The sequence below is a fragment of the Humulus lupulus genome, chromosome 3 (assembly GCF_963169125.1).
Source record: "Humulus lupulus chromosome 3, drHumLupu1.1, whole genome shotgun sequence".
NCBI lineage: Eukaryota > Viridiplantae > Streptophyta > Magnoliopsida > Rosales > Cannabaceae > Humulus > Humulus lupulus.
This window is the reverse complement of record NC_084795.1, coordinates 111603943-111627360: the sequence shown is the minus strand read 5'-3', so window position 1 is coordinate 111627360 and position 23418 is coordinate 111603943. Positions and strand designations below refer to the sequence as shown.

Genomic DNA, 23418 nt, shown 5'->3' with positions numbered 1-23418 from the left:
TCTCCTTTAGCTTCTCAACTTCTTCTATTAATGCTTTGGATCTATTTTTGTCGAGCAGCCTCCTTTTCTGTTGTACTGGCATAAAACTTTTATCTACGTTCAAGACATGGCTGATAACTGCTGGGTCAATCCCAACCATATCTTTATGCGACCAGGAAAACACCTCCTGGTTCTTCAAAAATCCCACTAGATTTTGTTTTGTTGTTGTCTCTAAGTTTTTACCGACTTTCATAACCCTGGTCGGATCTACCTCATCAAGTTGGACCTCCTCGAGGTCCTCGACAGGTCCTACATCTTCCTCAAAATCCCCAAAGCGAGGATCTAAATCCCCGTCCTCACTTTGGGCCACACCCTATTTGGTGACCTGCTCACCTAATTAGCCTTGCATTTCATTGGCAAATAGCAACCCTTTTTCGGCTCCTTCCCTTGATCCGCCCCTTTTCGCCTTAGTAATCGAGGATTTTAACATTCCCTCGCTTCTCGCTGGTTTCCCAACACGCATCCTACCCCTGCGTCGGTTGGAAACTTCATGGCGAGGTGCCAGATCGAGGATACGGCTCACAGGTTGACTAGAATAGGCCTTCCAATCACAGCATTATATGCAGAAGGACAATCAACTACTGTAAAAGTAGTGAGTAATTTCTTGTTCACAGGTGCAGTTCCTACTGTGACCAGAAGCTTGATCGACCCTGTTGGTGCGAGCCCTTCCCCAAAAAAACCATAAATGGTTTGGTTGCATAGCTCCAAATCCTTCACTGACGACTTCATTCTTTCTAGTGAAGACTGGAACAGAATGTTTACCGAGCTCCCTGTGTCCACTAACACCCGCTTAACCATCATATTGGTGATTTGGACATCCATGACCAGAAGGTCCGAATGGGGAAACCGGACATGCTAAGCGTCAAGCTTAAAAAAAGATAGCAGTTCTTCCCCTATTCGAGCTTTCTTAGGAGTGCACTCCTCTACATTCAGCATTTCAATGTCCTGGACGTGGCGTAAGGTTAGGGCGTATCGCTCCCTTGCCTTCTCACTATCTCCTACTAGGTGTGGACTGCCACACATGGTCAACAATGTACCCGCCACTAGAGGTGGCTGTAAGGGGGGAGAGCATTGGTGTACAAGTGCCTGCTCGTTGCCTCCGTGAGCCTCTTGCTGAGAACCTCCAATGGCTCATACATATCTCCTCAGGTGTCCTTGTCTGATAAGGAACTCAATTTCATCTTTCAGCTGGTTGCACTCAAGTTGTCATGACCATAGTCGTTGTGAAAACGACAAAACTTGGTTTTATCTTTCTTGGAGATATCTTTCCTTATCAGCGCTGGTCACTTGTAAGGGACATTGGTGTTGGTCGCCTAGTACACTTATGCTCTATTGTTGACTAGGGCTGTGTAGTTGGTGAACCTTGGCTCGTACCTATTACTTTTTGGATATTTATTCTCAGACGTTGATAGCTCGTGGTTCGCCCTTTTTCAACCGTTTTTCCCATAGTTTTGTCGTTGCCATTTGGTTTATCTGACCCATTGGCGACTTTGGCAGGATCTTCCTTCAGCCCCTGGTCGTCTGCAAGCGCCTTCCCTTCGTTTGTAATCGCCTCTTCGAGCTTGATGTACCGGTCTGAGATAAAATAAGATGAAAATGAGATAAAATCAAGATGAAAAGATAAACGACACAAACAATTTATAGTGGTTCGGCCCCAATCAAATGGAAATAACCTACGTCCACTTAGTGTTCTTATTGATGTAAAATTCCATGAATAGTGATCAATGAACTAGGGTTCACGAGTTTCACTCGCTCTCGGATGAATACAATTGTCGTGGATAACAACACTCTTTTTCTCTCTTAGAATCTCTAAGCTCAAACGTTCTAAAGCCAAAAGTCCAAAATCCAAAGTCTCTTCTCTTGAGCCATTTGATTCTTATTTATAGGCTCAAGGAGCTCTACATGGGCCAATAAGCCTTAATTACATTTAATACGGGTGTATCTAAATAATAATGGAAATTGGATTTAATACGTAATTACAATATTGCATATCTGAAGGAAATAAATGAATATATGCGACCAGGCTGGTCACCGATAATTGTGATGCCTGATTAGTCAATGATCTTCTGGTCGAGGGTCGAGCAGATTATACTCACTTAAAACTATCACGTACATCCCACGTGTAGATCAATCCTGCCACATCACCAGGTAGTCCATTTTTGGGTAAACACACACATATGAGCTTTTTTTCTTTCTTTTTTTATTCTTTCATTTTTTTCTATTTTTTCTACCAATTTTTTCATTCACCTTTTTTTTTCTTTCCATTATTTTTCTTCTTATTTTCATTCTCATTCATTCATTTGTTTTTTTTTCCTTCATCATTTCTTTTTTTTCATATTTTTTTTAGTTTTCTTTCCTCAATTATTTTTCCTTCTTTTTTCTTCATTCTCATTCCATTTTTTTTTTCACACATATTTTAACATTACATAATTATTTTACTATTTTTTTATTTATTATATTTTATTGTAGTAATTTTTTTTATAGTTTTTTCCACTATATGTAAAAAAATTCAAACCAATTTCTCCAGTATTTTCTTTTTACTGTAACTTTTAAAGGAACACCCAAATTTTGAAAGAAAACTAATAAAAATATGAAAACATGAATGGGTAACCAGTTACCCTAACGAGAACATTCAAATCCAGAAAAAAAAATTATATGAAAATGTTAATGGGTAACCAATTATCCTAGTGGCAACATCCAAATATGGAAAAAAAGATAGATATGAGAACGTAAATGGGTAACTAGTTACCATCATGTTCTTTGTTTATATATTTACGGGGGTAACTAGTTACCTATGCTACTAAAATCATAGTTACTTCTTCTTCCTTTTTTTTCCTTCAAAATTGATGTTTCTTTTCATATTTAATATGAGTAACCCGTCACCCCTCTTATGGTAACTGGTTACCCCTCTTATGGCAGAAAGTTGCTCCTCTCAGGATAACTGGTTACCCTTCCTGGTACATGTTATTTAACCTAGCTTTAGGATTTTTTTTTTACATAATTGTCAAAGATCAATCAAATTACTGGTTACCTTACCCAGGATTTGAAAAAAGAAACATGCAATCTAAAAAAAAGGAAAAATATGTTTATAATTGTTATCACTCAAAAATCAAGAGATGATGTGGTGAATGAGAAAGTAACACGTGACATCACAAGTCATGGAAAAACAACAAAGTATTGAAAAAAGATTGACAAACAAAAATGGATAGGTCCAAGACCTATAGGGAAGTCGACCAGGCCTAAACCTCCTAGGGGAGGTCGGTCTGACCCTAACCCCTAGGGGTGGTCGGCCTAAACTCTCAAATACACATCACTCGATAAAGTTCACGCTCATTCAAGCTGAGATCAACAGGCATAGCAACCAGAAGATCAACAGGCCTAGCACCCGAGAGAACAATAGGGCTAGCATCCAGAGGATCAACAGACCTAGCACCCAGATGATCAACAGGTCTAGCACCCAGAAGGTCATCAAGCCTAACACCCAAGCTCTGAAGGGACATCGGGCCTAGCACCTAAGTCTCATGGACCAACCGAGACTTAGCATTTTCCTAGAGGTTTCAATCGTGCATCGTCAACCACGATCTAGAGAAACAACGAGAAGACCCACGATCTCATAATCATGGGGAGGTAGACACGTATCTCCACTACTTAATAATCGTGTACCAAACCACGATCCCAATATTACTGGTCTTGTAACAGCCCCTGAGTATTATAAATAAATGACCCAGGGCTTCATAAAAGGGACTTTTGGATCTTTCTGGGAACAATTTTGAGAGATATTTTCTGGGGAGAAACTCTGGGCAAATTGGTGATGAGTGAATACTTCAGTTCATCCATGTAATTGTCTATCAAGTGATTCACTACCAAAGACTAAGTGGATTAGTTTATTACTATTCATCAGAACAAGGCTAAACCACTATAAAATATGTGTGTTTATTTAAGATATTTATACTCTGTCATATATTATATTCATTTTGTTCAAAAGGTGTCGTAAAATGTGCATACGAACGTTGGCCAATTTCACAGGTCAACATTTTGGTGCTTTCATTCAGTACAAAATCAAGAAATACACTTTTATCAATTTTACCATGCCTCCAAAACTCGGCCAGACAAAGAAGACGCCTCCCATGGACTCCACCATTCAAGATCCCATCAATCCTGTTAACGAACCTCGGGTGGAGGTTAGAGATCAACCTGATGCGTAAGATCCATAAGAGGAGATGGCGCAATTTCTAACGAGGCAGGAGGCCTTTGCTGCAGAAATTTCCCTCCAAAGGGCGACTATGGAATGACAACAATGGGAGATAGATGAGCAGGTCTAGAGGATGATCTAGAGGGAGGAGGAAGCAGACCGGAGGCACCAGGAGGCTGCTGTGGCCCTAGAGGTGTCTACCTAGTTAGCCCGAGCTAACGCTGAAGTTGCTACTCAAGCGGTGAGGGAGGCTCAGGCCAAAGCAGTAGGGATGCGAGACTGCAGTAGGGATGCGAGACTGCAGTAACAGGGAGCCCCAGGGGAGGAGTCGAACCCCAAGGACGCTCTCAGAGCCACTTTCCCAGAGACAGGATGAAGAGGCACAGTCTAAGACTGCCTCCTCCATGACTAAGAAGAATAACACTTCATCTCGGAGTAAGAGTGTTACCAACCCAAAGGCCCCCTCCCAAGGGGACAGGCGAAATGACACACGAGAGGAAGGTCAGTGTAATGCCCTGGGTAGCCAAGACCGCTACACTGTGTATTTATAAAGGTGCAGGACTTGCTAATCAAGTCAACTAGTTAAAGGTGTGTTGCTAAAACTATTAATGAGCTAGGGTTAAAAGGTTTTGGTCCCAAAAGATACTTTTCACATTATCCAACATTTTACACAAGGGATCCCAAAAGAAACAACGTTTAAAAAATTAGTTTACAAAATTTCCAGAGTACAATCAACCACTGGCCACTCTAAGGGAAAAATAGACATTTATGGTTCTCCTGTTCTTGTCTCCTCCTCAACTGTGGCGGTTGAGCAGCTGATCATGTACATTCTGCTCTCAGAGCTCTTTAATTCAGGGCTGATCAAGTTTGCCATTGCCTTTACCTGCACCACGTAGCACCTGTGAGCCAAGGGTCAACAAGGAAACATAACATTATAGTACAAACAATAACAACAATTTAATAATTCTTAAAGCATGTTCATATACTTAGCATACTACATTGACCATATAGTCCACAGACATAACCAGAGAATCAACAAACCAACACTCAGCTAATAAACACAAAAAATGCATCAATCAATAATAATAATCAATCAAATGATAATTAGGATCGACACCCTTAGATCGCACCCTCTATTTAATTCCACTGACTCCGGTCTGCTTCAACTGAGCTCAGTGAATAATAAGTTGTCCTCAGCTGCCAGTGGCTGAGCCGGGCCCTGTGCGCCAATGTAAACCCCAGCACTCCTAGGCCGTTTGTCTACTTTTCAAATGGCATAATGCCACCCTTTATAAAGCATACAAGATAGGGAACCCTTAGTCCCATTATAAATTCACAACTGGGTGAAGTTTTCTTACCTTTAGTTTCCAAGCGTACTGGTCACGTGAGACGCTTTTTGAGTACGATCTGTTTCCCGAGCCCCTAGCTTATACCTTGTCACAACCAAGATAAGGGATACCATTAATAATTGTAAAAGGGCTTCGAGATAAAGTTCTAGTCTCCGGAACATCGAATTCCACCAAACACAGTAGTAGATTTGATCCCAAGCACCCTAGGTTAAATTCCCATGCTTAAAACCCCTAGTTTCCTTAAGGGCCACGACTCAGGCTCCCTATGTCACGGCATGGCTCCAACCAGAAGCCCATTCACGCCCAGAACAAGACACGGGTCGCGGCCCTACAAGCCCCATGTCGCGACTCGCCCTCCATCCTCAGCATTCATCAGCCTCAGAGGGGCGCGGTTCACCTAGAACTATGTCGCGGCCCGACCCCTTCGAACCCAGAAAAACCACCATTTTTTACTCTCAAACCTCACTCAAAACCATCCAAAACTATCTCAATTCCACAACTCAATTATCACAAAACTTCTAACACAATTCCAGCAACACAACCCAGCTAAAACTTAGCCTAGAAACTCACCAAAATCCCACTTCAATCTCTGAAACTCAAAAGCTTAAAAACATCAAAACCAGTCAAGAAAACACTAAGATTCAGCCATTAAACCATAAATTCGAGCTTACCTTCTTTTATGAGCCCACTTTCTAAAAGATTTATGAGCTAACTCCCAAGTTCCAAGCTTCAATTCAATCCTTCAATATCAAAACTCATAAACACCTCAAAACTCAGCCATAAACACAGAATTTAACCACCATGCATAAAGCTTGTGACTTACCTTAATTCTTGATTGAATCCTTAGCTAATTCTTGAGCTAATCTCCTAGATTATAGCTCCAATTCTCTGAATTCCAGCTTAATTCCCTTGGTTTTCTCTAGTTTCCTTGAGAGAGAAAGGGAGAGAGAGAGAGAAGGGCCAGTTTAGCCTTTTGTTCTACCGTTTTCTAAAGTTTCCTTAGTCTATCCTTAAGTAATTAAGTTAATTCCGAGGCTCGGGGTGCCGGAAATGTCCTCGAGGGCAAAATGGTAAAATTCCCCACTATTCCCATCTAAGCTTCCTAACCTCAAATATATCTCCAATTATTTATTTCCATAACCCGATAATCTAAATAACCATCCAATACCTGAAATACCCCTTGACTTGCCCAAAGTCAAGTATTAAGCCTCGTTGTGACTTTCCAGCTAACTAGCTCCCTAGGATCGCCTCAAGTCGCATGCTGCAGATTTACCCACATAATAATGTGGTTCTCACAATTATAGCATATAATCACATTTACATTCATATAACCATACAAGCATACTTATCATAAAATCATGCATTAAACTTAATAAATTCACACATAAACCAATTATGCCTTCCCGGCACACTAATCAAGGCCCTTAAGCCATATTAGTGATTTCGGGTCGTTACAGTCAGACATCTGAGAGGCGTGATAGGAATGGAAATGGCCGCTCAAAGTCTCAAAGTCATGTAGGAGGAGAGGCTCGGGGGCAAGATCGCACCGGCAAGGGCAAGGCGGACGTACCACCCCTACACCCTCAGTCTCGCAACGATAAAGAAGCGATGAACAACACCAATATCGTGTTCGATAGGCTCGAAAAAGATGTACAACCTCAGGATCTGAGGGAGGTCATCAATAGGAGGATCAGCGCTCAAGATGGGGTACTCGGACGTCTACCCCACCTAGAGCAGCGATCCCTCCAGCAGTACAGGCTCAAATATATGCACTCACCATGGTTGTTCAGGGCTTGACAAAGAAACCTTTCGACATTGAGCTGGCTCAAAGAAATGGGAGTACCTTTAGTACCAAGATCCAAGTTTCCCAACCACCACCAAGACCCCGAAACTTCCAACATACACTGGGAAGGAGGACCCAGTACGACACATTGGAAAGTTTGAGGATCAAATGGAGTTACTCGGTGTGGAGCATGATTATAGGTGTAAGGTATTCCCTACCACTCTCTCTGACTTAGCTCAAGAATGGTATTGGAAATTCAAACCTGGATCTATCACTTCCTGGGAGCAGTTCAAGAAGGAATTTTGCAAGGTCTTCAGTGCCGGATGAATTCAACCAGTTTATGCCAATTAGCTAGCTGACATCAAGCAAGGAAATGGTGAATCCCTGAAGGACTACATCCAAAGATTCATGAGGGAGGCAAACCGAGCATCCACAATAGGAGATGAAGGGAAGATCGTTGCCATCTCGGCAGAAATAATTTATTATAGTCCCTTGTGGGATAGAAACACAGGAACCCCATTAACACATAGAAGGAGTTCCTGGACCAAGCAGACAAATACATGAAGCTAGATGACACTATCATAAAAGAAGAAAAAGGCATAAACCATCCGACCACTATCAAGGCAAGCAAGAACAGTGAAAACCCTCTAGGTAGCAATGGTGGCAACGGTAAAAAGATGAGTACCTCAGGGGCCGAGCAGAGTGGAGAAAAGAAGGCTAAGTCAGCACCAACCGATAAACAGCCTAAGCATCAAACCTACCAGCCTAGGTTCACCAACTATACTATTCTGACTACATCAAGGGCTGAGATTTTCTTGGCAACATACCAGGAGGTACCATACCGAAAGCCATCAGCCTTGCGCTCAAAAGGAAAGAGGGACAAGAACAAGTTTTGTCGTTTCCATAATGACTATGGGCACGACACAAATGAGTGCAAACAATTGAAGGATGAGATAGAGTTCCTCCTCCGATCAGGAAAACTCTCGAGGTACCGAGTTAAGACCGAAACCCCAAGCAAGAATCCAGAGTTTCGAAGGCCAAGGAGTCCACCACTGGAGCCAGTGGCCGTGGACTTCACATTGGATACCAAATGTGGGGGGCTCCACATGGCAGGCAACAGTAACAATGCTCGTGAGCGATATGCAAGGACCCTAAGACATGAGGTAGGGGAGTCTTCCTAGTGCATTGCAGTCGAGGAGCAGTCTACAAAAAATCCAAAGTATGAAAATGAAACTCCCACTTTTACGGAGGATGACGCTAGGCACGTGAGGTACCCCCACAATGACCCTCTGGTCCTTACTGTAGACGCTCAAATTTCACCTAAGGTCTGGCCTGGCCTTGAGTGGGTACCGCCTAAGCCTCAAGGGTCTCATGACGCGCAGCCGTCAGTGACCCGCATCCAAGTGCCCACGCGAGGCTTCGCCTCACGCCCTCATGCGCGCACCCATCTGCCCACGCGAGGCCTTGCCTTGCGTCCTTATGCGCGCACCCGAGTGCCCCCGTGAGCCCTCGCCTCGCCATAGGCCAAAGTAACCGAATGGCCCCCCCTCACCATAGGCCGAAGTGGCCTCGCCTCGTAGGCCGAAGTGATCAAGTGGCCTCGCTGGAACCTCTCAGCGTCGCGCCCATGGCCTCGCCCAAGCAAGGGCCTCGCGTAGCCTCGCCAAGTAAGGGCCTCGCGTAGCCTCGCCAAGTATGGCCTCGCACGGCCTCGCCATGCATGGCCTCGCCAAGAAGGGCCTCGCGTGGCCTCGCCAAGAAGGGCCTCGCGTAGCCTTGCCAAGTAATGGCCTCGCACGGCCTCGCCAAGAAGGGCCTCGCATGGCCTCGCCAAGAAGGGCCTCGCGTAGCCTAGCCAAGTAATGGCCTCGCACGGCCTCGCCACGCATGGCCTCGCCAAGAAGGGCCTCACGTGGCCTCGCCAAGAAGGGCCTCGCGTGGCCTCGCCAAGAAGGGCCTCGCATGGCCTCGCCAAGAAGGGCCTCGTGTGGCCTCGCCAAGTAATGGCCTCGCACAGCCTCGCCACGCATGGCCTCGCCAAGAAGGGCCTCACGTGGCCTCGCCAAGAAGGGCCTCGCGTAGCCTCGCCAAGTATGGCCTTGCACGGCTTCGCCAAGAAGGGCCTCGCATAGCCTCGCCAAGTAGGGCCTCGCATGGCCTCGCCCAAGCATGGCCTCGCGTGGCCTCATAAGAGGAGAGGGGCCTCGTGAGCAGCTAGGGAGCCGAGCCACCAAGGAGGTCACAAGGAGGGCGTCTTGCCGCGCATCCTTAGACGTCCGCCAAGGCCACATGCCTATCGCCCAGACTCGTGAGTGACCTCGGGAGGCTTCAGGCATCTCATGCCAAGGACCCAAGATCTCCACCTCACACCAAGGGTCCCATTCCTTACCCCTTGAGACCCCTATGCTTAGGGGCTACAGTACGAGCCGAATGGGACATGCTTGTACGACCTAGTACTGAGTACGGATACCAGTGTCAGTGAGACTGCTGGGGTAAGAGTCATGGTCCGTACGTCTACGGCCATAGGTCAGAGCCGACACCACTGTCTCCTGCGCCACTACGCCTGCCACCACTCACCAGACATGGGTACAGACAAGTAGTGGAGGCATTCTTCTGACACCTACTCCTGTACTGGATCTACTATCACAACCTCTGAAGCCACTCCCCTGACATAGTACTTATGTACCCTATGGTCTCCTAGACCACTATGTACCTAAGGCCATTAGAGCCTACTATAAAATGGACTCTAAGACCACTTGAAAAGGGGTTGGAAATTTTACTATAGCAGAGGCTTGAGTGTGAATGAAAGACTGAATTCTCCATTATTGTTCTATCATTATTCTTGAGTTATTGTTCAAGTTTTTACAGCTTTCCGATTAGTGATCTTGATTTGATAATTTTTCCAACTCAACTTAGTTGACGAGTTCTCACCGTCAACACTTACCATTCAAATCACTAATGCCCGAGTGAAGAGATGCTTGGTGGATACGGGAAGCTCAGTAGATATCATCTACAAATCATCCCTCGAGAAGATGAAGCTCATGATCAAGGACCTAACACCTTGTTCCCAAGTGATATATGGATTCACGGGAGAATGCCTAGCACCAACTGGAACTATTAGACTACCGGTCATGGTGGGGGATGCCCCTAGGCATGAAACTGTGATAACAGAGTTCCTGGTGGTAGATTTCTCATCGGCTCACAACGTAGTGCTCGGGAGACCCCTCTTGATGGCATTACAAGCAGCAGTGTCTATCTGGCATCTGTCTTTGAAGTTCCCCACAAGAGCAGGGCAAGGATGCGTACAGGGTAACGAAAGGGAGGCACGGGAATGCTATAATGCGTTAGGGGTCAAGGCAAAGAAAGGACCATGCATAAACAACATGGACTACCTGCTACGAAGGGAATGAAGAAACCAATGGGGTTGTCAACATGGAAGTTGACGTTGAAAGAAACACTCTACTGGAGCAGGGGGCTCCTTTTAACGAAGATTTTTTATTATAGCAAGTTTCCCAAAGCGAGGGAAACGACATCGATCCTTGCTTTGGGGATGACGTCATGGGGTAGGACCAGTCGAAGATTTTGACAAAGTCCTACTAGATGAGGAGGACCTGACTAGAGTAATCAAAGTCAGGAAAGAGCTAAAGGTGGAAATTAAGGCACAGTTGGTAGAATTTTTGAAGAACCAGGACGTCTTTTCCTTGTCACATAGGGACATGGTTGGAATTTCTCCATCAGTAATAAGCCATGTCCTCAATGTGGACAAAAACTACCCACCGGTGCAACAAAAAATGAGACTGCTTGACAAAGATCGATCTCAAGCCCTGAAGGAGAAGGTCGAGCGGGTCAAAGAAAACAGTTTTATAAAGGAGGGCTACTACCCAGATTGGGTATCAAACCCCGTACTAGTCCCAAAACCAAACGGGAAGTAGAGAACATTCATGGACTTCGCTGATCTGAACAAGGCCTGCCCCAAAGACTGCTTCCCACTGTCCAGAATAGACCAATTGATCGATACAACTTCAGGACATGAAATACTCTCATTCATGGATGCATATTCTGGGTATAATCAAATAAGTATGCACCCTCCCGACGAGGAACATACCAGCTTCTGTACAGACAAGGGAATGTACTATTATAAAGTAATGCCATTCGGATTGAAGAACGCAGGAGCCACCTACCAGTGTTTAGTGAATGGCATGTTCCGAGACTTGATCGGCAAAAATATGGAGGTATATGTCGATGACATGTTGGTCAAGTATCTCGGATACTTGGAGGAATGCATTGCAATACTTATAAAGTATCGCATGAAGTTAAATCCTCCCAAGTGCTCATTTGGAGTTGATTCTGGTAAGTTTCTTGGATACATAGTCAATTCACGTGGAATCAAGGCTAACCCCGAGAAGATCAAAGCATTGATCGACATGAAGTCACCTACCACAATCAAAGAAGTGCAAAGCTTAATAGGGAGAGTAGCTGCCCTCAGTAGGTTCATATCAAAGTTTATTGACAAGTGTGTCCCCTTCTTTAACTTACTGAAGGGCAGCAAGAAGATCCAATGGACTGAGGACTGTGAGAAAGCCTTCCAAGCCTTGAAGGAGCATCTCGCTCAACCTCCCATCCTAGTGAAGCCAATAGATGGTGAAGTATTATTCATATATTTGGCAATCACCGAGCATGCAATCAACCCTACTTTAGTGAAATAAGAGAACAGGGTACAACACCCTGTGTACTATATCAGTAAAAGGCTAGTAGGTGCAGAGTCTAGGTATCCCCCTCTTGAAAAGCTAGCCTGTTGTTTAGTAGTTGCCTCTCGAAAGTTGCACCCATACTTCCAAGCTCACTCGATCCAAGTCTTAACCGATCAATCGCTATTACAAGTTCTTCAGAAACCAGAGGCCTCGGGATGATTACTCAAATGGGCGGTGGAGTTAGGATTGTTTGATATCACTTATCATTCGAGGATGGCGATAAAAGGACAAGCATTGGTAGATTTCATAGTCGAAGGCACCAACCTTGAAGACCCTTCCTACCAATCGGAGAATGGAGATACCGAGAAGGAAGGAGGTAGTCCCGTATGGAAGCTATATGTTGATGGAGCATCCAATGAACACAACTCAGGAGCAAGAATCATACTGATCACTACGGAGAATCATTGAATCCACTGTGCTCTCAGATTTGGATTCAACGCTTCTGAGTACGAGGCATTATTAGCAGGATTACGCTTATCTCGGGATGTGCAGGCACAGTCCCTGGAGATATTCAGCGATTCCCAACTAGTGGTATACCAGGTACTAGGGGAGTATCAAGTCAAGGGACTTACGATGGTGCAGTACCTGAATAAGGTGAAGGACTTGTTGACACAGTTCAAGAGATACTTCCTACTGTTTAAGTCGGTCACTTCCTGCTGTTTAAGCTCCACGGTACTATAGAGAGTGTTGATCTCTTCATCTTTCAAAGCAATGTCTGCATCCGTAGAGCCAAGAATGCGCCTAAGGTCCAGCACCTCATGGCGGACAGCTTCAAGCTCCTAACGAAGGTTGGAAAGCATACAGATATACTCTACAGACCTATCACGGACATGGGAGACCAACATCAACTCCTGTAAAAAACATACAAGTGTTAGATAACATCAGCACACAAGTTAACCAGACAAAAAGAAAATTGTAGAGGACTTACACTTTGAATGTCAAGGAGTGACTTCGTGAGGATGGTGCCCAATTCCTCATTCTTAATCCCATTAAAATTCGTTGTCGTCTGCTCCAGATGGGACACTTGGTCCATCATGACACCTAAATTCTGTATGGCATACTGTTGTAGCTCAGATTAGGAAGCAGGCGTAGAAAAGGAGGCACCTGCATCAATAATACTGGGAGGAACTGGCGTAGGCAAGGATGACTCTACCTTTGCAACAAGACTAGACGCCAAAGGAGTCGAAGGAGGCACCTCGAGAGGAACCTCCGTTATCGACTCAGCCGCTCAGACGGAAGGGCTACTCTCGGTTGGAGTCGACCTTTGTTGGGTGTGAACAAAGCCGAACATATCTGAACCTGCAAAAGAAGATCAAATATTAGCGGGATATCAAATACAAACGAAACATAAAGTAAAGATGATAAAAGTATCGAACCTTCTGAATGAGATTCGGGTTCGAACGTGGCTTTATCAAAATCATCTGAGGCAAGTAGTGAGTGCACAGATGCACCCACCTCATCACCCTCCTGTCCAGCTAGCACGGGCGAAGAGGGTACCTCCTTGATATGAATAGGTCCAGGGGATCCTATGGCTTTCACGGGCTCAGGACCATCTTCGTCCGGAACATCAATGATAGTAGAAGGAAACAACCCGACCCTCCTAAGGTTCTTTGAAGTAACGAGGGTCTTGACATTCTTCTCCTCGGGGGTCATGAAAATCAACGCCTTAGCTCTAACAGTCATAGGCTGGGTCAGGAACAGTCTATAAAAAGGCATAATGTGCTAAAACTTGGAGTAGTTAGCCTATGCATCCTTAGTGAAGAAATAGTTATCGGTATATCTAAACGCCTTGCTATTTCTAGAGATCTCTTCCAATAAGGTGTCGGTACCCTCACCCGTATAATAGTGGAAGTGGAAGTACCCCGAGTTGTGCATAGAAGGGTTCATCTTCAAATCAAATTAGTAATGGATCTCATGAGGTACTAGAGCAGCCCATTTTCTACGATGATCGATAATTTACAAAGCAGATAACACCAGGACCGCATTGGGAGCTAGCTGAGAGGGAATAATTCCAAAATAATCTGCCACGCTCTGGAAGTATGGATGAAGAGGAAATAGGGTGCCAGACTTGATGGCAGAGCGTGTCTAGGTGCACATACCCAAAGGGGGGTCCTTAGCTCTGTCATATGGACCAGGGATAATAATAGAAACGCCAGAGAGGTCAAAGGTCTTCATTAAGTTCTTTTCCTTCTCTTCAGTCATGTTAGAGGCAGCCCCTTTGAACCAAACCACCTCGTAATCAGTAGGGTGAGGCTTCTTAGTTGGTTTCCATATGATCTCACTGACAAAGGTGGCCTCAAAATCTGATGAATGGAACACTTTTTGTCGTCTCTTCTTCTGCTGCGCAGCTGGCGAGACTGTCTTGCTCTTGGGAGAAGGCCGAACCACCTTAGGCCAGAACCTGTGAATAGAACACTCCTGAGGATGAGCAGCCTGGCGATGAGAACCCTCGGTATGTTCTCGATGAGAAGAAGAGTGATGGGGAACCCGACTGGTATCCCAATGCAAAGGGTGTTGAAAGGAGTCTCGCTGACCGGACAGACTCTGCTGAGAAGAATGACTTCGCTGAGATGTGCCTTGAGAGCCACGGGGAATACTATGCTGAGAAAAGATCTTAGAAGAGCTAGGCGAAGAGCCCTGAGTGATGTGCTTGACAATATGAGGATTATCTTCGGAGGGTTGTTGAGTTGTATGTTTTACACTCGCCATTGAGCTATACCTTTTCAAGAAATCTTCCTCAGTGAATAAATATAAAGCGGAGTGAGGGAAAATCATTTTCACCCTTTCCAAGAACTCTTGTGAAGTACGCTCGCTTACAGACTTATTTGACGAATAGGAGCTGGACATCTAGAACAAAGGAAAAATAAAGAGTAAAGTTATTACATCAACATAATGAAGCTAGTAGATGGGGGCATATCCATTAACTAAGGAGCAAAATTGAAGAAACCGAAGAAAAAAAATTAGGGTCCTGGGCGGTCAGCTTATGGTTGAGCCGATCACCCTAGATCTTGGATCCCTAGAAATCGTCCAAGAAGTATGGTGGTCGGCCTATGATAAGGTTTGGGCCGACCACCTAGGACTAGAAACCATGGAAATCGCCCAGGACATGGGAATGCAGTCTAGAGTTGGATTTTGTAACCCTAGAAATCGCCCAATCATAGGGTCTATAAGCCTGGAAATCATCCAGTTTAAGAAAACCCTAGGGGTGGTCGGCCTATGATGGAAGCCCAGGGGTGGTCAGCCCATGATGAACTTCACAAGTTTGGAAATTTCCCAAGCTAAGGAAAGCCCTAGGGGTGCTCGGCCCACGATGGGATATGTAGGCTTGGAAATCGCACAAGGCAAGGGAAACCCTAGGGGTGCTTGGCCCATGATGAGATATGTAGGCCTGGAAATCTCACAAGGCAATGGAAACCCTATAGGTGGTCAGCCCATGATGGAATTTAGAAACCTAGAAATCGCCTATGCCTGGAACTGAAACCCTGGAAGCCGCTATGCCTAAATGTGAAGCCCTGAAAATAGCCCAACCTTAAGTTTTATAAGCCTCGAAATCGCCCAGGCCAAGGACACTTAAGGGTGGTCGACCTAGGATTTTACAAACCTGAAAATCGCCCAGGCTAGTGAATCTCAAGAGTGGTCAGCTTAGGTTAGAATTTTACAAGCCTAGAAATCGCCCAGGCTAATGAATCTGAAGGTGGTCGACCTACTAACCTCTAAACCCTAAAGCATCACGTAGAAAGAGACAAGGATCAGGCAAATTGTATATTAAAAACAAGTTTTTGGTTTAGACAAGTCAGTTGTTTTTAATCAAAGCAGAGCAAAGCAAGAGATTCAAACAAATTTATCAAAGATTCAAAGTATTTCTACTAAATCTAAGAACATTTAAATTAAATGATGTGAAGAGGGGGAGAAAATACTTACCCAAGTGAAGATATACAGAGTTGATGAAGAATTGGATACTCACACTCAGAATACCCTACAGTATAGGCACATAGGTCTAAGAATGTGATGAGTGAGTCTCTACTTATAGCCTCTCAGGCTAACCATATTTTTAGGAATTTAAATTCCTTGAAAAATATGTGGTATAGTTAAAAATTTAAATTCCTTGAAAAATATCTTATATTTTTAGGAATTCAGATTCCTTGAAAAATATTTGTATTTTTAGGAATTAATATCCTTGAAGAATATATTATATTTTTAGGACTTAAAAACTCCTTGAAAAATATATATAATTTTAGGACTTCAAAACTCCTTGAAAAATATATTGTATTTTTAGGACTTCAAAACTCCTTGAAAAATATAATTATTTTTAGGAAGTACAATCATCCTTGAATAATACTTGTCAAGTAAATTATCGATAGTTGATAAAAGTACTACATAATGTCCCAAGGGACTTTGCTTTTAGAGTACTGCTACAATATGTTTCTCGGGTCAGATCAAGTTTACCGTAATGTTGAACACATTACGATAAACTTGAATGGCAAATGTTATCCCTCAAAAATCAAGAGATGACGTGGCGAATGAGAAAGCAGCACGTTGCATCACAAGTCATGGAAAAACAAGAAAGTATTGAAAAAAGACCGATGAACAAAAATGGATAGGTCCAGGACCTATAGGGAAGTCGACCATGCATAAACCTCCTAGGGTGATCGGCCTGGCCCTAACCCCCTAGGGGTGGTCGGCCTGACATGCTCAAGAGCCACATGGGTGGTCAACCCACCCTATTCTTCATAGGGTGGTCAGCCTAAGCTCCTAAATACACTTCACTGGATAAAGTTCACACTCGTTCAAGCTGAGATCAACGGGCCTAGCACCTAGAAGATCAACTGGCCTAGCACCCAGAGGATTAACAGACCTAGCACCAGAGGATCAACAGGCCTAGCACCCAGAGGGTCATCAGGCCTAGCACCCAAGCTCTGAAAGGTCATCGGGCCTAGCACCTAAGTCTCATGGACTAACCGAGACTTAGCATTTTCCCAGAGGTTTCAATCATGCATCGTCAACCACGATCCAAAGAAACAACGAGAAGACCCACGATCTCATAATCATGGGGAAGTGGACACGTATCTCCACTACCCAATAATCGTGTGCCAAACTATGATCCCAGTATTACTGATCATGTAACAGCCCCTGGGTACTAGAAATAAAGGACTTAGGGCTTCATAAAATGGACTTTTGGATCTTTCTGGGAAATATTTTGAGAGATATTTTCTAGGGAGAAACTCTAAGCAAATTGGTGACGAGTGAATACTTCAATTCATCCGTATAATTGTCTATCGAGAGATTTAATACCAAAGACTAAGTGGATTAGGTTATTACTTTTCATCAGAACAGGACTGAACCACTATAAAATTTATGTGTTTATTTAAGATATTTGTATTCTGTCGTATATTATATTCATTTCGTTCAAAATGTGTCGTATATTGTACATAGGACCGTTGGCCAATTTCACAAGTCAACAAAATAAATAAAAAATAATTTTAAACACAATTCATATTACAAAAAAAATAATAATAATAAATTTGCAAAACAAACAAAGAAAAATTTAATATAAAATTAGTAATATAAAAAAACAAATAAGCTAAAAAAATAATAATTAAATTATAAACATACCCTTCCAAAATAATAAAACTTGATTAAGAGTAAAACTATGACATAAACCAACTTTTATACAAAAATATGGAAAAATTAACCCATAAAAGTAAAAAAAAATTAAAAAAGCCATATTTTTGCAAACTCTATTAAAAATCTCATATAAAATGTAATTTCCTCTAAAATCATTTTAATATATATATGTATTACAAAATTAATGTAGCCCAAGTGGGAGAATTTTATAATTTTATTTGGGCTTACATTAATATTTTAATGTGTTATAAAATATGGGTTGATAAATAGTTCTTTGTTGATCTAGCCCATTTAATTTTAGTGATCTCTTATATATGAGCTTAGCATCTATAATAGTCTAGTTGAAGAAGAAGTGTAGGCTTTCTAGTTAACTGAAGCCTTTGATAATGAGGCCCAGTAAAACTAGGTTAATATATGTTAAGTCCCCTCCCTAACTCTATATATACGAATAGTCTCATCGCTATTGTGTAATCTGATAATCAGCTCCAGAAATAGAGGCCCTAGGGAGGAAGGCTTAGTTGGTTAGTATTGCACTAACAATTCACATTTTCTCCATGGTTGAATGAGGTATGTTTTCTATATTCTTTAATTGTTTATAGTGTTCTAAATTATATGCAAAATTATTGATAAGATGTTGTATAAATATCTAACAGATAATGCAAACAAGAAAAAGTTATATTTTGGCTATTACTTGTTATTTATCAGTAGTAATGCAATGCAACTTAGCTTTATAGCAAAAGTACTATTTTCCACTAATCAAGAAAACCACATATTCTTCCATCTTTCTTAATACTATGAGTACAATTTGGAATCAAAATTAAATTGACACAGATAAATGATCAAAGCAATAAAACATATGAAACCTTTGTTAGATATATATATTGTTGACGCGGTTCTTCGCCAACAGGTAATTAATAAAATAAGAGAATGGGATTAGTGCTAAGTAATGAACCGAAACAGATGAATGATCTTAAAATGAACTGATGATACGAATACTTTTTTATGTGGTTCAAAAGTTAAAATCCTTCTACTCCACCAGTCAATATTATTGCTATATTTCTGGTATTCTTTACAGGGTATTTTGTTACACAATAGAATCCAACCCTTTGCAACCCCCAGGGTTTCCATATTTATAGGAGAGGGCACCTGGGAGTTGGTAAGGGGGGTCATCCCGTGACCTTCTTACCCATCATGTCACTTCTGTGACATTCATGATTAATTCCTAAAACCTGACAGATGAAGTGTGGTCTAATCAATAAGTAAGGGGGATAATGGGCCGCACGGCCCAACCCAGTCGTGGGTGCCTGAACACGCACATTCATGCTGCGTGTCCGAGAATTCAGGGATATATCAGACACGTGATGTCTGATATATGCACGTTTACATTGCGTGGTTGACTTTACAAGGGGTCACAGCTTCCAACTCCAGCTCATGCCTCGGGCTGGATGCCTTCTCGACCCGCAGTCCTCATATCTCTAATTCGGCCCTTAAATAATCTTGATAAACTTTTGGCTACCTCGAGCTATAAAAGTAGGACTTGACAACAGCAGCTCCGGCCACGTGGTATCCATGTGGCTGATATAATTATGTCATATCTCAACTCTCTAATAGCCCGTGGAAAATTAGGGCGTACATGTATATATTATAGTCAACAGCAAATGGGAAAACCAAAGATACAACTCTATGCAAAATGTTACAATCGACAAGATGATAAATAAATAAGTGTTACACTATTAGAAATATAGGCTTTTCCTTCAGTTTTTATACTCAACATACAAAAAAAACTGAAGTAAAAGCCTTTTTAAACTTTTTTACTTCACTTTTGGATTTGGCACTAAAAAAATTGGATACTATTTCACTTTCTTAAAAAATGAAGTTAAAAATTCAATAGAAAGAGGGTCATGTTTGGTTGCACAGGCCCATGACTTCAGTTTGGAGAGAATAAGGATGTAAAAATAGGGTTAAGTCAAACGCGTCCCTTATTAGCTTTTGGGCACTTTCTACTACGGTTTTTATCTAAGAACCGAAGTGGAAAGTAAGCTTTCTATTTACAAAACACAAGTAAATAGAAATTGAAGAAGAGAAGATAAAAGCAATAGTTGAAATAAGAAATAACAAGAACAATTAGCAAAATTTTATCACTCACACAATCAAAATGAAGAACACTGGGAATCACCAATTTGAACAAGGTTTACAACATTTGTCCATTATTTCCCCCTATCTCAATGACTAAGGGATTCTCTCAATATTATAAATAGCTCTCTAGAATAATCAAGCATTTTGGTGTATTTCTAGCCAAGTGCTTAGAAATAGAGTTGTCTTACAACTGAGCAATATACTCCTATTTATAGAGTTTTAAGACACTTTTTGAATTTCAAATTCCACCAACCCCTATGATTGTTACAAATGTTTAATTGGATGTTTATGAAATTAAAATTGAGTTTTGAGAGTTACATGAGTTGTTAGAACCATTCAAAATGGAAAAAGTAGTATAAAATTGGTTGCACACGTCTCTAGCCGCAGCCACCAACATTACTGGCCACACCCGTGTGCTTCTGTCCACTAGGCCACGGCCAGGGACAATGGTGGCTACGGCCACAGGCCAATTTCAGCATGTTACTTTTGTGCATTTTTTCAAACGGCTCTATACTCTTCACACATGACTTTGTAACATCCAAACACATTGTGAGGGTTAAAATCATGTCTTCAACAGTCATATCACTAATGACTTTGATCAATTCAAATAAAAAAATGTGTAACATAAAATCTACACATTATTGGTTGATATTTGAGAATTACAAATTTGTAACTGATTTTGTAACTCCAAAATATGTTACATTTTGGGCACACACGTGTCCAATTTTGTAACTCTCAATTATATGTTACAAGGTGTGACAAACCAAATTTTGTCACAAATATTTAATTTAATATTATATTATATGAAATAATATAACAACCTTCACATCAATGATCTGATTTTTACTTGCTTGAAAATTGAACCATTTCTTAAGATAATGCTTTAATAGTTCTTAAGATTTCTCAACAATAACTTGATTGAAATAAATTTTAACTCAAAATAATTACTAATGTGAATTCTAACGACCAAAATATGAATTCTAACTCAAAATATGCAATTTACTCCACTGAGGTTTTACAACACTGCATTATATATCAAACATGAAAGTTTGTATCAAATTCAAGACTAATAATTGAAGTTAAAAACCATTAATAATATGAGAAAAGATAAGAATACCCTTTCTTCTGTGGAATTTTTCGTTGTTTTTGTGGCTTGAAAAAGTTGAAGTTTTCAGCTCTCATGAAACAGCCATTGAGATAGATTCAACCATTGCTGACAGGGAAGCATTGAGGAAGAATTAATAAACCTCCCAATAAAAAACAGTTAGTCAGCACAACAATGGAAATGGATATACAAAAGCCAGTCACTAATTTAAAGATAATTCAGCTTGTCATACATATCAACCACTCAGTGACCCTTTCTCAGTTCAATGAAATAAGTGACAATTAAACATATCAATCACACACTTGACAACATACAACAAGCTGAAAAAATGTGATAAAGAGTTGAAAAGTACATATACCGATTGCGGCTTTCAAATTTTGAATGCACACAACTGAAAAAGAGGTGTAAGAGTAAATCCACTTTATCTTCGTTTGGTGAACAGACCTCATGTGCTGTTTCGATGAAGGCTTTCGTTAAGCTTCTTAGCCTCATTGAATTCCATCTAAATAAGCTTTGGCAAACACAATCTACTATTTCATTCCTATACCAACTTGAATATTTACAATTAAATTCAATACAGAAATCAAGTACATGTCAAAATTTATTATTGACGGACTAGGAAGTTGAATTGTACAATCTATGGCCTTGTCTTCCTTGAGGAAGAGTTTCTTGCTTCCTGCATAAAGCATAAGAAATGCTAATGCCAATGCAGCCATTTCCTTTTCCTTGCCTGACTTTGAAATATGCTTCCCCTTTTTTTTGCTAGAGACAACACTAGCAGCTTGGCTCGTAGCTGTGGATATACGAGTATAACAGACTTGAACAAATAAATTATACAGTATCAAGAATCAAACAAGATCCCATTTCTAAAGAGATTAATTAACATATTTTTGAACTTGGTTATAAATTAAAAAAAACAGATGTTGAACAAATAATAATTGAGGGAGTTGGAGAGAAGGTGAAGGTGAAGGTGAATGTGAAGCTTGAGAAATTGAGGGAGTTGGAGAGAAAGGAGAGATTGAGGGAGATGAAAAAGTTAAAAACAAGGTTAGCGGCCAAAACCAGAATGATGAGGGAAAAAATAGGCGGCTAAGAATGACGCCAAACCAAAGGATATTAAAATTTTGGCTGGGTTTAAATGTGTAGTATATTTTTAGAAAAAGGTGTATAGTATTATGGGTTGGGCTTAATTAAAATTAATAAATTTAAAGAATTTAAAATTATATTTTTTATTATAAAAGTGAACTATATCTTTATTATATTTTATTATAAGATATTTATAATTTAAAATTATAAAGCACAATAAAATTAAGTTTATGCCAAAAACAAGGTCAGGTTTCTTTAAAAATTATTTATTAAATAAAAAGTATTCTTAAAAAAATATATGAAATTTATATTAAAAACAGAAACAAATCAGACCAAAAATATATATCTATTTAAAATTTGATTTTTTTTTTACTATTTTATAAAAATAAATTTTATATTTTTCGAATTATCTAAACCAGACAAAATTGAATGAATATTTCTAGTTAAAAAAGTTAAGTATGATATATACTATACATATGTACAATATATATTATAAGGAATTTTTCATAACTTTTTATGTTAATCATTTAGTCACAAGTATCAAATAAGATATTTAATATCAACGACTACACATTGTTAAATTGTTCACCACACAAGTAAAATATATTTGTCTCTAAATATTTCTTATATATTTATCTTATTTAATAGTTATTTTTAAAAATGTAATATAATTACCATACGTGTATAAGAAATATTTCTGTATGTTGACTACAAAATTTAAATTATGATATAATAATTTTAATTAAGGATAACATTTATAATAAAAACGTTGTTATAAATATTATAATAACATCTTATAAGTGTCATAATTAATGCATCTTTGACAATATTTTTACTACGTCATTATTATTAATTTATAGGGAAATTATCCCATATAAGAATTTTTACATTATTTTTTCATATTTACGTTATTTATTAAGTTATTACATTTTTATTCATGCATTATTTTATTTATACGGTAATCTCATTTTTATATATTTAGTTTTACGATTTATATGTAGTAAATAACTAAATATGAGATCTTTGACTTCAAAATATGTGGGCAGCTGTGAGTAACAATTAGGATTTTGATGATCTTCATTCTCTTTAACCGGATGTTGATTTCTCAAATTTAAATATTTTAAAAATCATTAACCCTTTACAAATTTAAAACTCTATTGATACCCAAATTATCGTTACTTCTCTACAATATTGTTATTAATTGATGTTAGCACTGTTTTCACAAAACATAATTTATATATAATTGCATATAAGTACAGTTGAATTTTTTTATTCAATAATTAAGATAATATGAATATTGATGTATATAATCAGGTAGCTAAGAAAGAATAATAGTAGCCCGTTAAGAATGT

The 23418-nt window shown here is 40.5% G+C and overlaps 1 long non-coding RNA gene across 1 annotated transcript; it reads right to left on the bottom strand.

Moving 5' to 3' along the window:
• Positions 1-20819: 20819 nt before the first annotated feature.
• On the bottom strand, positions 20820-22097 carry LOC133821311 (uncharacterized). Its single transcript, XR_009887466.1, has 2 exons — positions 21339-22097; positions 20820-21088 (listed from the first exon to the last, which is right to left on the bottom strand). It is a non-coding gene; the product is annotated as an uncharacterized LOC133821311 (long non-coding RNA).
• Between the last annotated feature and the right edge of the window lie 1321 nt (positions 22098-23418).